The following is a 14,609-nucleotide window of genomic DNA, read 5'->3' on the forward strand; positions in this document are numbered from 1 at the left end:
AAGGTCTTAGTAAAGCATTTATCAGAGTCAAAACATATTAATACAAGAGTGCCTGAGGGTAGCATTTTAGGAACAATACTCTTCCTGATACACATCGAAGGCTCTCCCACTAGTGATAGTCATGGAGAAATAATATCTTTGCTGAACTCTGAGAAAACTAGGGAACTCCTTGTAGAGGGAGCAAACAAGGCCCTTAAGGAGTTTTACAATCGGAAAATAAGCAATAATGTGACATTTAACATAAAGAGAACAAACGTCATGAATTTCAGTTTGAAGAGGGAAAGTGATTCTATTCATTTAAATGTAGTGGCACCTCTATAGACAATGTAGCAAATGAAAAGCTTCTAGGGATGAATACTGAATCTCAGTTGAACAGCGAAAGGTACTTGCTACGTGATGTATTCAGCATCCTATTCCCTTAGAGACCCGCCGTCATTATACACTGAAGCACCAAAGAATCTGGTATAGGCATATGTAATCAAATACAGAGATACTTCAAAAAGGCAGAATACAGAGCTGTGGTCGTCAACGCCTACATAAGACAACAAGTGTCTGACGGAGTTTCTACATCGGTTACTAATGCTACAATGGCACTTCATCAAGAGTCAAGTGAGTTTGAACGTGAAGTTACAGTCGGTGCACGAGGGATGGACACAGCATCTCCGAGGCAGCGATGAAGTGGGGGTTTTCCAGTACGACGATTTCACGAGCCTACCGTGAATACCGGGAGACCAGTAAAACATCAAATATGCTACATCACTGCGGCCGGAACAAGATCCTGGAAGAATGGGACCAATGATGACTGAATAGAATCGTTCATCTTGACAGAAGTGCAACCATTCCCCAAATTTCTGCAGATTTCAATGCAAGTGTCAGTGAGCGAACCATTCAACGAAACGTGATTGATACGGCCTTTCTGAGCCGAAGGCTCGCTTGTGTAACCTTGATGACTGCACAACACAAAGATTTTCGTCTCGCCTGGACCTCTCAATACCGAAACTGTGTTGCTGACGACTGGAAACTTGTAGCCTGGTCGGGTGGGTCTCATTTCAGATTATATCGAGCGGACGGACGAGTACGATTATGGAGACAAGCTCATGAATCCATGGACCCGGCATTTCAGCAGGGGACTGTTATAGCTCGTTCAGGCTCTGTAATAGTGTGGGTCATGTTCAGTTGGAGTGATATGGAACCCCACATATATCTACATCCGACACTACCAGGTGACGTGTGCGTAAGAATCCTGTCTGCTCACCTCCACCGATTCATGTCCGTTGTGCATTCCTACGGGGTTGGCCTATTCCAGCAGGACAATTCCAGATATGAACATTATTGAGCATACAGAATGAGAGCTTCTGTAAAGTTTGGAAGGTAGGAGACGAGGTACTGGCAGAAGTAAAGCTGTGAGTACCGGGCGTGAGTCGTGCTTCGGTAGCTCAGTTGGTAGAGCACTTGCCCGCGAAAGGCAAAGGTCCCGAGTTCGAGTCTCGGTCGGGCACACAGTTTTAATCTGCCAGGAAGTTTCATTATTGAGCATATCTGGGATGCCTTGCAACGTGCTGTTTAGATCACCACACTCTCGTACTACTACGGATTTATGGACAGCCCTGCAGGATTCATGGTGTCTATCCCCTTCAGCATTACTTCAGACATTAGTCGAGCCTGTGGCACGTCGTGTTGCGGCACATCTGCGCAGTCGAGGGAGCCCTGCACGCTACCAGTTTCTTCGACTCTTCAGTGCATAACAGCCAGCATCTTGTAGTTACATACTGTTCATATGTACGCTCAAATCTTGATTATAATATTCTCTTCTGGGAATCAAATGTACAAAATACGAACACAATTTTCAAAACTGCAGAAAAGTGTCATATCATAAGTAACCAACCGTAGAACTGGAGGTGACTGCAAAGATCTGTTCAAAACACTGGGGTCTTAAGTGCACCGTGTGTGTACATTTACAAACAAGTTGAACACATGATAGATAACATTCGCTTTTACTGTCCGAAGAGCTGGAACAAGATGAAGACGGAACATACTTTAGCAAGAAAAAATAAGCATAATTTTAAGTAAAGCAATAAAACTGAACACTAAGTTTCCGAAGGAGATTACGGAAATTGCTTGCTCAATATACAGATTGAATAACATCAGAGATAGGCTACAACCCTGTCTCACTCCCTTCCCAACCACTGCTTCCCTTTCATGGTCCTCAACTCTTACAACTCCCGTTAGGTTTCTGTACCTATTGTAAATAGCCTTTCGCTATTCTACCCCTGCCCCCTTCAGTATTTGAAAGAGAATATTCCAATCAACATTGTCAAAAGCATTCTCTAAGTCTACGAATCCTAGAAACGTAGATTTGCCTTTCCTGAATCTATCTTCTAAGATAAGCGTAGGGTCAGTATTGCCTCACACGTTGCAACATTTCTACGGAATCTAAACTGACCTTCTCCGAGGTCGACTTGTACTAGTTTTCACAGTCGTCTGTAAAGAATTCTTGTTAGTACTTTGCAGCTGTGACTTATTAAACTGATAGTCCTGTAATTTTCACATCTTTTAACGCCTGCTTTCTTTGGGATTGGAATTATTATATTCTCTTGAAGTCTGAGGGTATTTCGCCAGTGTCATACATCGTGCTCACCAGATGGTAGAGTTTTGTCAGGGCTGGTTCTCCCAAGGCTATCAGTACTTCTAATTTAATTTTGTCTACGCCCTGGGCCTTGTTTCGACGTAAATCTTACAGTGCTCTGTCAAACTCTTCACGTAGTATCATATCTCCCACTTCATCTTCATCTACATGCTCTTCCATTCCCTGAATATTGTCCTCAAGTACATCGCCCCGCTACATTCTCCGTCCAACTTTCTGCTTTCTCTTCTTTGCTTCGAACTGCGTTTCCATCTGAGCTCTTGATATTCATACCAGTGGTTCTCTTTCCTCCAAAGGTCTCTTTAATTATCCTATAGGCAGTTATCTTACCCCTAGTGATATATGTCTCTACATCCTTACATTTGTCCTTTAGCTATCCCTGCTTAGCCATTTTGCACTTCCTGTCCATCTCATTTTTGAGACATTACATTCATTTTTGCCTGCTTCATTTACTGCATTTTTATATTTACTCCTTTCATCAATTAAATTCAATATTTGTTCAGTTACCCAAGGGTTTCTACTAGCGCTCGTCTTTTGGTCTACTCGATCCTCTGCTGCCTTTACTATTTCATCTCTCAAAGTTACCCATTCTTCATCTACTGTATTTCTTTCCTCCACTCTTGTCAATCGTTCCCTAATGCTCTCCCTGAAACTCTCTGCCACCTCTGGTTCCGTCTGATTATGCAGGTTCCATCTCCTTAAATTCCCACCTTTTTGCAGTCTCTTCAGTTTTAATCTACAGTTCATAACCAATAGATTGTGTTGAGAGTCCACATTTGCTCGATGGAAATGTCTTACAATTTAAAACCTGGTTCCTAAATCTCTGTCTTACCATTATATAACCTATCTGAAACCTCCCAGTATCTCCAGGCCTCTTCCATGTATACACCCTTCTTTCATGATTCTTGAACCAAGTGTTAGCTATGATTAAGATATGCTCTGTGCAAAATTCCACCAGATGGCTTCCTCTTTCATTCCTTACCCCCATTCTGTATTCACCTACTACGTTTCCTTCTCTTCCTTTTCCTACTATCGAATTCCAGTCACCCATGACTATTAAATTTTCGTCTGCCTTCACTGTCTAAATAATTTCTTTTATCTCATCATACATTTCACCAATCTCTTCATCATCTGCGGATCTAGTTAGCATACAAAGTTATACTACTCGGCTAGGCGTGGGCTTCGTGTTTATCTTTGCCACAATAATGCGTTCACAATGCTGATGGTAGTAGCTTACCAGAGCTCCAATTTTTTTTTATTCGTTATTAAACCCACTCCTTCATTACCACTATTTTATTTTGCGTTGATAACACTGTAGTTACCTGACCAGTGGTCTTGTTCCTCCTGCCACGGAACCTCACCTAACCATTTCCCTTTTTAAATTTCCTAAACTACCTGCCCGATTAAGGGATCTGACATTCCACGCTCCGGTCCGTAGAACGGCAGTTTTCTTTCTCCTGATAACGCTGTCCTTCTGAGTAGTCCCCGCCCGGAGATCTGAATGGGGAACTATTTTACCTATGGCATATTTTACCCAAGAGGACGCCTTCATCATTTAAGCATACAGTAAAGCTGCATGCCCTCGGGAAGAATTACGGCTGTAGTTTCCGCTTCCTTTCATATACATTTAATTTCACTTAATGATTTCTTCATTTTTTGACAAATTATTTCATTCTGTTTGAATTTAACTAAATGCCTGTCTCGGTGTAAAGTTCGAAACAACCTCTGCTGTGAAGCATGAGTAATGTTGCCAGATGACCTCAGAGTAATAAGTACATTCAAATTTTGTTATCATGTAACACAGATAATTCTGTAATTTTTCAAGACATAGAGTGTGTTTGATGAATTCGTATTGTGTTGTAAACTGTTTCAGGTGGTAGCTTACCCCTCCAACCGAGTTCCCTGCCGCCTGAAGTACTGTACGCAAGGGATAAACCGAATTAGCTAGCACTGTCTTAAACTGACTGGCCTTGTATTCGGGAGGGTGGATGGTCCGCTCTTCATTCTCCCACCCTAATTTAGATTTTCGTGGTATCCGTAAATCATCTCCGATAAATGCTAGGTTTATTCCTACTATAAGGCCACTGCTAACTATTTGTCACGCTCTTGCCATTCTAGACCTATAAGCCTACAAATGTCTCTATATGTGAATTATCTTATTTTATCGTTCCTAGATTGTAATACCAGGACGTGTCCGATATGCCTGTAAATAGTGATCTACTAATAAACAACTACTACTACTACTACTACCACCATTACTACAACAACTACACACAAATGCTAAAGTACGCTTACATACCTGGTCAATACATGCATGGGAGTGTGATCACGTGTGTTCTGGACATAATGTAAAGCGCTCATGCGGACTTGTTACCTCATTCCTTCCTCAGTTTATCTGCAATCAGAGGTACAGTTTTCAGCCCTTTCTGGCCTTCTACTGATAATGGTCGACCTATCGTAGTCGCTAAGTAGAGTGCCATACAGCTATAACTGCTGTAACCAAGTGCGTACTTAGTATCTGAGCTAGGAGGTAATTCCTACTAATTTTGTGGATGGGGAATGTGTGGAGAAAACTAAGCATAATTTATTACGACGAGAAACTAAGAAATTATGAAAAACAGTTTATCAGTGCCACATCGTCGTAGTAGGTACCTACCAAAATAAATAGCTCCCTCATAACCTGATTACCGTGTGGGTCAGACCCGCTACCGTGTCAATCTCTGCCATACCGACTCTGGTTACTTCTTCAAAGTGGCAACAAGCCCAGTACAGGCGCATTAGATTTATTTCTATTTTAATCTGGTCCAGAGTTGATAGGAATATAATTAAGTCTGTTTGTAATCATTTAATGACTGGGGTCGTACTTGGTGACAGACTTCAATGAAGTTTGGAAACAGAGATCTGTAAAAATGCAGATAAGCGAAATTAGTTACAGACCTATTAGAGTCCTTCAATTCCTTTCAAAAGTCTATGAGAATGTGGTTCGGATAGAATACTGATTTGTGTGAGTGACCAAAACTTCTTACCAGCCGCACTGTTTGCCTTTCGCAACGAGTTCTGTATAGAGAAAACACTACCGAGCCTCAGAAACTGAATGATTGCAGAGGTAAGCAAAATTAAATATCCCGCTGTATATTTTGCGAAGTTGTCAAATTCTTCCACTCTGTGAGCCACAAAGCTCTACAGAGCAGACAATTAGCTGTGGCATTAACGGCATCATTTCTACACTGGTGGAGTCAGACCTTCATAACAGAAATCATAGGGTGTCGCAGGAATGAAACTGCCTCGGAATGGGAGAAAATGTCGCGCGAGGTCCCTTAAATGGCACATTCTTGTTGTTAAACCTCATAAAACTATATCGCCGTCTAGCGACTTTAAAGTGAGGTCTCAGACATGCAATAATTACCTGTTACCAACACAAGTAGGCATTACTGATCTTAAACTAAATTAAACGCAGTGTGTATAAGATTCCTATTGCTCTGTGCGTAAACGAGAATACTTTAGTCCGATATGAGAATTTTAACCTGTGCAAATTTTGTGAAGACGAAAGCGAGTTAGCTGAACCAGGTGTGAGGCTGTGTAAAGGTGGGCAGAAGGGAAGTCTTGTTTTATGAGTAGGAAAAGTAATAGTCGGAGGGAAAAGAACTATAGCACGCAGGGAGTTGAAGTAGTTTGAGCACCCAGAGACTAAGGAAGAGGTTAAGTAGCCAGCATATTAACACAGCAGCACTATCGCATTACAGTACTAAAATGTAGGAGGAGATCACACTATTCGTTTCGAAACTATCGACGGGGAAGAAAAGTCCGAAGACAAGGAGGAGGAAAGAGAAAAGGTCCAAGAACTTAAATTTCAGCTGTGTATCGACGGAAACGATATAAGATTATCAAGAAGAAGGATGAAGACAAGGGAAGTACGAGAAGGTACCAATAGTTGTTACAGAACACGAGTATAAGTTACACAAAGAGAGGATGTGTACGAAATAAAACAGTTATATGGTCTCAGAAATAGAGTGAGATTTTGAACTACAGCAATGGTGCAGACTTTGATATAAAACGTGAGTGTGTACCGACTTGGAGCTTGAGCGAATGGGAAGTAATAAACTGATTAAGTATTGCACAAATTATTTAATGACAGGACCAAAACACACGTTCTCAAAAGTGTGAGTTCAAATAAAGTGACACCATCCAACGTGAGTGATGGACTGTAAATTGTACGGCAACACGTGTTAACGAAACTGAACTTTTACAGACACCGTGTCATGTAGACGATGTTGCTGATATGACAAGAGATAAAAAACATTAAGAGGCGTCCGATGAGGGGAGCACAGGAGACATGCAAATTGGTCTCCCCATTCGATCTAGTGACTGCGATATGTGGCATCGTGTATGTCACGTACTTGCACAGATAAGGCTGTAGGCGTTCCAATTAGTCGTCGTTTCGAACACCTACTGTTGTGCACAACGTTGCTGAGTAAACTTTGGGAATCAGCCTCTACATAAATTCAACATCCAACTTTCCTCCATGTTGTTACTTAGTTTAGTAAAAACATTTATGAACCCAGAGCATCTGAATTTCTTCCAGCTGGCAGATAGATGTTACGTACATTACCACTCTGTAGAAGTGTTCCAGCAACTGTCGCCTGAAACGTCCTGGCAGATCAGAGCCGTGTGCCGGACCGAGACTGGAATTCGGGACATTTGCCTTTCAAGGGAAAGTGCTCTGCCAGGTAGTTTCATATTACTCACACTCTTTTGCGCAGTGAAAATTTCATTGCGGAAGCCTCGCCTGCTTCAGTTGTCATTTAGGTCCGACAAGCATACATCAAAAGCAACATTCGTTCTGAAACCTGTATCCAAACCATCCAACTCCGTACAATAATAACTAATGCTGGCAGCACCATTATTTACATTGTGCTGTAAGAAGGTGTATTTACTAAAGATCATAGCTGACGTGAGACAATACAGGAGTTCATAATAAGAGCTGTCGCGCTACAGGTAGAGGAAAATAGTTGGGAAAAGTGAAAAACATCTCAGTCTCCCTTTAGTTTTCCCCCGCTTTCATACCCGCCGCTTTTAAGTGTGGATAACACTGAGAACACAAGAATGTCAAATTGAGGGAAGTTACACGCACAGTATATACCTACCGTACGTTGATGGAGGGAGTACGTGGAGACTCACCAGACACGTCGGGCGCCGGTGTAGCCAGTGCAGTGGTGGTCGCCAGCGGGACTCGCTTCTTGTCCTGGACTGGGCTGCCGCCTCCCACCCACTCTGTCCGCAGTTTTCCTCGAGACCCCCTCCCTCCCCCACTCCTTCCCCCTCCCCCCTCCGCACCGACAACGATAACCCTTGTATAGGTCTGACGTTCGAAATATTTCTGCCATGTGATCTTAGCCGAAACACTAAGAATTCTTGCTCTTACGCAAAGGCTGTAAGTGAATTCATATCGCGTATTCTGTCGCCCAGTGGCCATTCTGGCACCGTAATGCAAAGTGATGCATTCGGTATTTCTAAACTGTTTCACCGCGAAATACGGTCCCTTCTTTCAACCATCGCACGAAGCCCCAAACTGCAGAGACTGAGATAAGCGATCGCGGAACAGAGTGGCTGGAACCTCTGACTAGCAGAAAGCCACGTGTGCCACATCAGATGCTGTTCGTTCCCAGCCTCTGTCCACTCCATTCCCCTGCAGCGACGTACTTGTCCACCACGAGGTGTTCATTTCAGTCGCCTTTCCCTCTCCTTGTCCGAGATACGCACCCCGGACAGACCATTATTCGCCCTCTGGAGGCGCCTCTCACTTGCCGTCAGCACTGCGTCCAGCCATGACAGTGGTCTCGTTCCAGCGATGCGCCCTACAATTGATGACTAGATTTGTAGAGTTACAAAATTGAGAAGATCTTGACTGCTTATTTTCACTCGCTCTGCCTAACGGTCCTTGGCCTTTTCTATATCCTTCCTGTTGGACGAGAAGGGGTTCGCACCTGAAAGTGTACAAAACTGTCGATAATTTTGTGATTGAGGGGGAAACCACACGAGGAAGCTGTTTGACACCGAATTTTCGAGATTCTTTTGGGGTAGGAAGATTTAATTAGAATTTGAAGCAATTTTTATACCACTTAATTCATATTTCGAACACTTTTTGTGAATTTTTTTCAATAATTTCAGCCAAAATTAACAAAGTTAGGCTGTGATGTCCGCTGAAGAGTGTGAGTATAGTTCTCCAATTGCGTGCAGTGCAGCCATTCCGATTTTCATCTGAAATCAAAAAGTTTTTGATTTTACATTAATAGCTTATTTTCTAAGAATATGAAGCTCAGTGCAGGTGAAAATAATGAATATTAAAATGTCTGCAGGCGTTGGAACAATTTACTTCGATTTTCAGGATTGTTTTTCTCTAATTAAGCAAAGAAAAATACCCTTAAAACCATGATATCATCTCACACGGTGGTTCAAATATTTCGTAATTTTATAAATAATCATACTATCAAATTTCATAATGATCGGTTCTCTACCTTTTGAGTTAGATTGCACGCAAATGTCAAAAAAGTCATTTCGAGATGAACGCTTTTGAAAAATTAATTCTCGGAAACTAGAAATTCAAGGAAGTTAACAATAATGTAAAATGCTTTCCGATCAATCTGCGACTCCAGCAGCAAATAGTAACCCTTCCTCTTCCTCATATGCTTCGTTTTGCGCTTGCAGCTGTTCTTTCCGAGTTTTCTGACCTTCTTTCGATACCAATCAAGTAAGTGTAAAATTCGATGACCCGGTAAAAATGCAACTATTACGTTACTTGAGATATGTGCGTGAATAATGTACTGATGGAAAGAGAAAACTCTCAAGTTTTACATGGTTCTCGCCAAGTAGCAGTAGTGTGCACCCACTTCAGTTCTAGTAAAGACAAGAGAGAGCGTTTTGTGTTCTACGTTATGTGCAGTGCGGGACGGTAATAACTTTTCAGCGTGACTTTCGTACTGGGTATGGTGTGGATCCTGCTACAGCAGAGCTACAGCACATTAGACGATGGCATGAACAATTGCGAGAAACAGGTTGTTTCCGTAAAGGCAAATCGCCGGGACATCTGCGAGTGTCTGACACAAACGTCGAACGCATCCGCCATAGTTCCACAAGGAGGCCGCAGAAATCCGTTCGCCGTGCAGGCCGACAGCTCAAACATGCCTCCGATGTCCGTCTGGCGTGTGTTGCGTAGACGTTTACACGTGAAACCGTACAAAATTCAGCCACTGCAAGCTCTTCGTGAAGGTGACAAACAACAACGTGTGTTCTGTAATTTCGCTGTCAGCAAGACGGAGGGTGACAGTTTTCTTCCACCCTTAGTGTTAAGTGACGACGCAACATTCCATTTAAAGGAAAGGTGGACCGTAATGCTGCGAGAGTATGGGGTACGGAACAACGACATGAAGTTGTACAACGTGAGAGGGATTCTCCAAATGTTAATGTGTTTTGTGCAGTTAGACGGTAAAAGATGTACGGTCCATTTTGCTTTGCCGGGAACACTGTTACAGGAAGCATAAGCCTCGATATGTTTGTGAGCGATCCTATCCCACAGTTGGAGACTGGATTCGAACGACTTCATTTACCAACAGGATTGGACACCACCACACTGGCGTCTGGAAGTGCGGGAATTTTTAAATCAAAGGATTACTGAACGATGGATCGATCACAATGGACCAAATGATTCAGCCTTACATTACTGGCTTCCAGGTCTACGGTCCTTACTGTATGTGATTATTTCTTATGGGGGTTTATAAAAGACTGTGTTTATTTGCCTCCATTACCAACAACAATGAGTGAACTGAGACATCGCATGACAGCAGCTGTGGAGGCTGTAACTGAAGACATGCTAGCTGCAGTGCGGAACAGTTTGAATACCGGATTGACATTTGCCATTCATGTCAAGGGAAGCATATTGAACACCTACGAAAAGGTATGAAAAAGAAACTTTTTCAGTTTCCCGTTAATGAAAAAAGGATATTCATTGTACGAGGGTCACTGAGTAAGTAATGTTCCACATTTTGTTTGGAAAATGCGTTAATGTACAAAGACAAATGTCCTTGTTGATGCTTCACATTTTATGTTTGTTCTGTGCCCGGTGAAGTTTCCAACCGTTCTGGCAGATGGCAGACCCGTAGTACAGCGTCAACATTGCGTCTACATACGACTCACGTTACAAGCAGCATGCTGTTATTGAATTCTTGTGTACAGGAAAACGAACTGGGGTGAACATCCATAAAATTTTGCGTACAGTCTCTGGCGATGATGCAGTTGATAGGAGTACAGTTGGACGATGGGTGAAGAAAGTTACAGCCTCAGGAAATTCAGAAACAGAACTCCATGATCAGCCATGCTCGGTACGTCCTGTCACAGACATTCTGAGTGGTGGGGAACCCATTATTCGTGCCGACCGGCGCAACGCAACTCGACAATTGGCTCTACGGTTGTCGGTCAGCACTGGAAGTGCGTCTGCAATGATCGAGACTCTCGGATATGCAAAGAGGTGCTCACGACTGGTTGCACGAATGCTCTCAGCGGACCACAAGATTAAAAGAAAAGCCATTTCATCTGAAGTTTTGAGACCGACGGAGGGACTTTTCTGTCACGGATCGTTACCGGTGACGAAAGCAGGGTGCGCCACTTGGCGCCGGAAACAAAAAGGCTGTCGATGGAGTGGCGTCATCCTCGTTCACCACAAAAGAAGAAATTCAAGACAACCCCCTCTGCCGGAAAAGTCATGATGACAGTATTTTGGGATTGTGATGGCGTCATTCTGGTAGATGTGATGCCAAGGGAGTCAACCATCAATTCATTGACATACCTGCAGACTCTGAAAAAAGTCATGATGACAGTATTTTGGGATTGTGATGGCGTCATTCTGGTAGATGTGATGCCAAGGGAGTCAACCATCAATTCATTGACATACCTGAAGACTCTGAATAAAGAACCGTTTCCGACATGTGCGATCGGACAAGAATCCAGATCTTGCTCCTAGACGATAATGCATGCACCTCCCCCCCCCCCCCCCACTTCCATCTCTTTGCGCCGCTTGAAGATTCTCTACGGGGAACACTGATGATGACGAAAGGTCAAGTTATGCAGTGAAAACATGGCTACGCCCGCAGGACAAGAGCTTTTACCAGCGGAGAGTACATGCTCTTCCACAACATTGGGGTACAGCCAAAGAGCGTGATGGAGACTACGTAGAAAAATAGGACATGAACAAGACATGTTGATGTATATTGTCACAAAATTCTGAGTCTTAACAAAATATATGTTCTGAGGAAAAAATGTGGGGCATTACTTAATGAACCAACCTCCTATATCTTTGTTAGTTTCAAAAATGTAGACGTGCCAAATCGGATGATTCTTTTTCATACACCCTGTATAATGAAAACGGCGATATAATCTGACGCGAACCTGTGTATTAAACATATCATAAAATGTGCAGACAGAGAGTGCCTTTACGTCTTTTTCCTCATGTGCAGCGCCCTTCTTCGCAGTTTGTCTGTTGCTCAGCTGCACTGGTGAGTAATTACTTCTCAGAAAAGAAAAAATAAACCTTGATAGCGACTGCTGGCGGTCGAGGGCAGTGGTTCACAAGCGATATGCGGCGCCTCGCCTTCGCTAAGTCGGCGGCTCCCTACGCCACACCGACAAAGCGCGGTGCACTCGAGAGGCTGTTTCAGTTCGCAGAGTTGCAACATGGCGAGCGAGGCAGGAACGTAGTGGAACCCATCCTCCCCCACCACCTCTAGTGTTTGTGATATGACGTAATAAATTTAAAAAGATTAAATTATTCAAACATATGTTCATTTTGAACTGCGCATCTTTCTCGAGGGTTTGATGTATAAAATATATATGTTCAAGGATTTGTAAGACAAGTTATTCGGTCTTAAGTATGCCAAACTGGAGTGCCACGCTTCTTCACACAGCATTCGTCTATCACACGTCACTGTATTTTGCTCTGTGGAATTCGATCGTGTATATTTTGCAGTGGAAGGCATCAAACGTATATTCAGGGTAGTGGAATTTAAATTGTCCTGAAGTGTCTTTCCTGCTCCTAGTCATTCGGTTTCACATCCTGCCTCCTCCTAAGGAAGAAAAAAAAAACAGTAAAAACAAGAGACCATCAAAACAATACACATCTCTTCAATCCTTAGGTCCCAGAATTTTTTTGTCTCTAATCTTGCTACAGATTTCCATGGTGTGCCTTCCTTACTGTGAAAGAATCTACTACCTCATCAAAGTCCGTCAAACGGTCTGCTATATGCAAAATCAAGATGTCGTCTTCTAATACTGTAAAAGCTGTTAATACGCGTAGTACTCAAGACTTGTGTGGTTTTTCGACTTGATTATGTCTATTTTTCCACTGTCTGCTAGATAAAAAGAACTGCCCTTCCTAATATTGCTGCAATTGTGACACACACCAAATAAGTGAGTCCGTTTTCGCACAAATGATCATTTTTATTTACGTCGCTTACGTAAGTAACATGACAGCATAATTCACGAAGTATCAATATCAAATGCCTATTAGGCCTACTATAAGCAAAAAGTTTTATATTAAGAAATAGTATCACGTTTCGTTCATGAGATCGAAAAATAGTAGTACCAAATCTTTTATATAAATTTGCAGTCGTCATATTCTTCCACATAATTTGTGTGGCGTCGCCGTTTCCTCTCCTTCCTCGTTCTAACAAGAATTTTTTCATCAAATATTCTGTAAGTATTCCTTCCATTGTGAAAGCTTATTCCCTGCTTAATTTCAGTAACCCTGCCAGCACCACAGGTTCAATTATCACGCGTTTATTCCCCGTTCAGGCGTCATTACGTATTCGTACGACTCGTTTTCCGCTCTCTACCGAGAACAGACCTTAATTCGACTGCTAACCGGGGAGTGTACAACTGGTAATGTAGCGATCTGGTAAAAATTTTCTGTCAAAATTTCCTTTTATTGGATAAGCGCAGAAATATAATATGTAATCCGTCTTACCAGTTATTTCCACTCTGATAGTCTGAATTTATGAATTTAACTAATAAAATAACGCTGATAATTCGCACTGCCAATCAACCACATAAACAAACTGCAAATAGCATTCACCCGTTCGGGTTTATTCGGCTCAGCTCGTATAGCACCGTCCTCTGTTTTTATTTCTAGACGCGACGGAATTCCCTGGTAGAGATATCACTTAGACTATGTATACATGCGAAAACAACTTATGATTCTTTCAGATACCAACGTAGAACGTGTTCAAAAATATCCAGAAAACAACTTAGATGCATTTCAAAATCATATGAATTATTGATAGACAACATGTACTGGATGCTCAGGAGACATGTGAAACAAGGTTTCTTTTTTCAAGAATATGTACTTGGCGCCCTGTGAAATTGCCGCTCTGGGCAGGCACTCCTGTCTGCCCCCTCCCCCCGCCCAAATCCGGGCCTGAACTATTTTCCTCGAGCAGTCCTCAGGTGCGTGCAGTGTATGTTGATATTTTTCACGTTAGGTTCAAATGGTTCAAATGGCTGTGAGCACTATGGGACTGAACATCTGAGGTCATCAGTCCCCTAGAACTTAGAACTACTTAAACCTAACCAACCTAAGGACATCACACACATCCATGCCCGAGGCAGGATTCGAACCTGCGACCGTAGCGGTCGCGCGGCTCCAGACTGTAGCGCATAGAACCGCTCGGCCACCCCGACCGGCTTTCACGTTAGGTCGTTCATAGTCATGTGAATTAACGAGTTTTATGAGGCTATTAGCCTTGATTTTTTTCAGACGGCGATGTCATTGGTAGGGTGTGTGAATCATGTTCTGGTTTTTGTTCTATTCTTGTCCTTCCTTTTGTTCGATGGATCAGAGCTGGCAATCTGAAGGTTATGTCACCTCACGTTATCTTTTGAAGATAACACGGAGAAAACGAGTATTCTGACTATCAGTGGC

At 42.7% G+C, this 14,609-nt stretch overlaps 1 protein-coding gene across 3 annotated transcripts in view; it reads right to left on the reverse strand.

Moving 5' to 3' along the window:
- Positions 1-7,914, reverse strand: part of LOC126427239 (ankyrin-3-like) — a 68,622-nt gene extending 60,708 nt beyond the window's left edge. Inside the window, exon 1 of one of the 3 annotated variants that reach the window (XM_050089479.1) lies at positions 7,823-7,914. The gene's annotated coding sequence lies outside the window, so the exon portion shown is untranslated. Of the gene's footprint in view, positions 1-4,943; positions 4,969-7,788 lie in introns of those variants that run through there. The other 2 variants (XM_050089480.1, XM_050089481.1) reach the window with 2 other exon arrangements.
- Positions 7,915-14,609: the final 6,695 nt, after the last annotated feature.

This window comes from Schistocerca serialis, chromosome 11, assembly GCF_023864345.2.
Source record: "Schistocerca serialis cubense isolate TAMUIC-IGC-003099 chromosome 11, iqSchSeri2.2, whole genome shotgun sequence".
NCBI lineage: Eukaryota > Metazoa > Arthropoda > Insecta > Orthoptera > Acrididae > Schistocerca > Schistocerca serialis.